This window comes from Heterocephalus glaber, unplaced genomic scaffold (genome assembly GCF_053883595.1).
Source record: "Heterocephalus glaber isolate CG9 unplaced genomic scaffold, H.glaber_assembly_v1.0 deba00001537, whole genome shotgun sequence".
In the NCBI taxonomy this organism is placed as follows: Eukaryota; Metazoa; Chordata; class Mammalia; order Rodentia; family Bathyergidae; genus Heterocephalus; species Heterocephalus glaber.
In genome coordinates this window covers 477,252-480,538 of record NW_028258332.1, presented here as the reverse complement: position 1 = coordinate 480,538, position 3,287 = coordinate 477,252, and positions in this window count along the sequence as shown.

The window sequence follows — 3,287 nt, the reverse complement described above, 5'->3', positions numbered from 1 at the left end:
ACGTTGCATCCCTGCCCTCTGATCTCAGTCACTTTCACCTGGAGCCATTCGTACAATTAGAAATAAAAATGAAATTGATGATTAGAAGTTATTTACTTGAAGCTCCAGGCCAAACACACCCAAGCACACACATGTGCATTCGCACGTGCACACACCGTGCACCCCTCCCTCACACACATCCCCCCAGCCCTTCCCAGTCACTGAGGGAACCCTAACTGCCGAGCAAGCTGCCGAGACTGCTCTGGATCCTCACAGGATTGTCCTGCACACGGCAGCCATGTCTGCTCTGCACCTCTCCAGCGGCCGCTCGTGGGCTGCAGCTCCTGGGGACTTCGCTGTGACCAGGAAGAGGATTCTGCTGAGGGTGGGTCATGGCCTCACCAGGGAGGGGACCCCAGAGGGAGCGGCCCAGAGATGGTGCTCAGAGGGGGCACACGGCAGAGGGAAGCCACCCGCAGTGGTTCTGAGACCTGCTCCAGGTCCCCAGGAGGCCCAAACACAGGCGGACAAGGCCAGTCCCGCATTCTGGGTCCCCACTACAAGTCTGCCCTGGGCAAGGAGCCTCCTGGTTTCTTTCTTTTTTTTTTGGTACCGGGGATCGAACTTGGGAACTTGTGCTTGCTAGACAGGTGGCGGAACCACTGAGCTAAATCCCTGGCAGGAACCTCCTGGTTTCTTTCTCCCGGCCTAGCTGCCTGGATCACAGACAACAGTTACTCGAGGGAAAGATTTAGTAAAAGCTGATATATACACACTCGTTTCAAATTTTGCACCACAGCCACATGTGAAATAGAAATATCCTTCATGCCCTCTTTCCATGACATCCCAGGGTAACATGAGAACACCAGCAAGGTGCGTGTACTTCACCCTTTTTCTAGTCATATGCAAAAACTTAAAGCAGACACAAAGTTTGCAGCTTCCTGGTCATGGCCCTAGGAGCATACCATGGGCATCTCCTCAGGACATCACACATGGATTTGCTCATTCTCCCGGTGACTTCCTTGTCTCACATATGGCCAGGCCAGACCACAGCTGTAGTCAACCCTTGAGCACTGCTGGTCCCTCAGACTGTGGCCCTCGTTGGCTTTGCCAATGGAGATTCAGGAAGCGCTTTTGAGCCTTTCCTGTCAGGTATTTATTTTGGAGGACATCTAAAAGTCTAATGGCATGCACGTTTTAAATCTCCTTAGATTTCTTCTGGTTACTTCTCACAAAGGTCGGAGCAGTTCTGACTTCTTTCCATTCTCTCACTCTGTCAGCATAGGTTCTGTTAAATTCAAAACTACAAATGTATCTTTGCAGATCTAATTGGCTTTGACTAGGATTCTACCTTCAGGCACCAGTCAGGCCTGGCTGAAAAGGTTCAGAAAGCCCTGCCTACCAAAGCAGCTTCTCTTATAGTCAGAAGAGAGGCAGTGACTCAGAAATGCCTCAATGGCTGAGTCTCACTTGCCTTATGGTCACCTGGGTAGCTCTCAGTCCTTGATCTGGCTGGGTGCAGTTGCTTGGTTAGAAGTGTGTGCCCTTAGATTAGGATACATCTGTTCACATATCAGGCTAGCTTACAATTGCTATGTCCCCAGGCCACCTTGGCCAAACATCATTACCCTTCTATACAGACACGCTTATGTGAGCCTTAATTCAATTTACAGTATTAACAGTATAGTTTTGGGCCAGGGATTGAGCTCAGTGGTTATACCGCCTGCTTCGCAAGCGCAAGGACCTGAGTTCAATACGTGGTACCAAAAACAAACAAAAAACTATAGTTTTATCCAAATAAAATGTGATATTTTGATAAGTATTTCTTTACTAGCAGTGCAAATGAACATTTAAAAAATTTGTTTGACCCATTTTACAATTTTTCTTGTGTGAAACAGCTTTCAAATATTTGAAATATTAAGAGCTCTATACATATTAAGAATATTCATTTTTCTTTTTCTTTGCGGTACCGCGAATCGAACTCAGGATCTTGCACCTGCAAGGCAGGCCCAGTGCCACAGAGCTAAATCCCTAATGGAAAAATATTCAGTTTTCTATGTGTTTTAAAATATGTTTCTTCCCAGATATAGTTTTCAGAATTTGCTTAGTCATAACTTTTCTGAAGCTATATTTGCCAAGATTGCCTTCTGTCTTGCTCAAAAAGCCCTCTGTACTCTAAGGTTGTACAAATATCCTCCGTTGTACTTCATTAATATTATCATAATTTTCATTTGGCTCCTTTCCATCTTGATTCGCAAGCTGTCTTGAATTCATTTGAGTATTCAGATGGGCACTGCTTCCTTTACTAAGTACCTCACCTTCCCAGCGAGATGAGCAGCCTCTTTTCTGGGCCCAGGTCCATTTCTGGATGCTTGTTTGTGTGTCATTCACTGTGCCCTTAGCAGCTCTATTCTATTTTAATTATTAGACTTAATTTAATTTAGTTATAGGACTTTTAATTTCCAATTGGAAAATTTCCCTTTTAAGATTTTTTTCATTCATTATTTTTGACAATTCATACACATTTATTTTTCCATATAAACTCTAAAATCATTTTTTCCCAGTTCCAAGAAACTTGGTATTCAAACTGGAGTTGCATTAAATATACTCTTTCCCTTGGCAGGGGCCAGTGCCATCCCAGCACCCCAGCTGTGCAGGGGAAGTGAGGTCCCTCAGAGGGCCCTACCCTAGGGCCAAGGACCTGGGTGTGAGCTATGCACTGGCAGCTCTGTCCTGGTACGTGAACTTCAGTGGGCAGAGAAGCGGCCTGTGTCCACCAGGCTGCTGCCCGCTCTGCAGCCCAAAGCAACTGGGGCATCCTTAACAGCTTAGCCATTTTTGCAAATGCTGAGATTTACTTTAAGTTTTCCTTAGTTCAAAGTCAGGAAGTACAGTTCATATGGAAAGAATAAGTCCTTTCAAATAACCCAATCATTTTCTAAAATTTTTTTTACAAACTTGATTGAAAATACTAGTGTGTAAATCCTAATCACTTTGAATTTCAGTTCAAAGACTTATCTAACAGTGGTTCTTTAAGTAATATCCAAGAACATTTTCTCTTCCATCTCTTTATGGAAAGATCGGTGTGTAGCATGTGTGTGCGTAGTCTGCATATGTGTGCAAAATCAACCACAAATCCAGTTTAAGAGGTAAAAATTTAACTCTTGCAAAAAAAGTAGACAATATCTTTGTGATCTTGGGTAGAGTCAAGTTTTCTTTGATAGACAACAAAAACCCGATTAGAAAAAAAATAAGGAATGGGGCTTCATCAGAATTTAAATTTTGCTGTGCAGAAGTCACTATGAAAA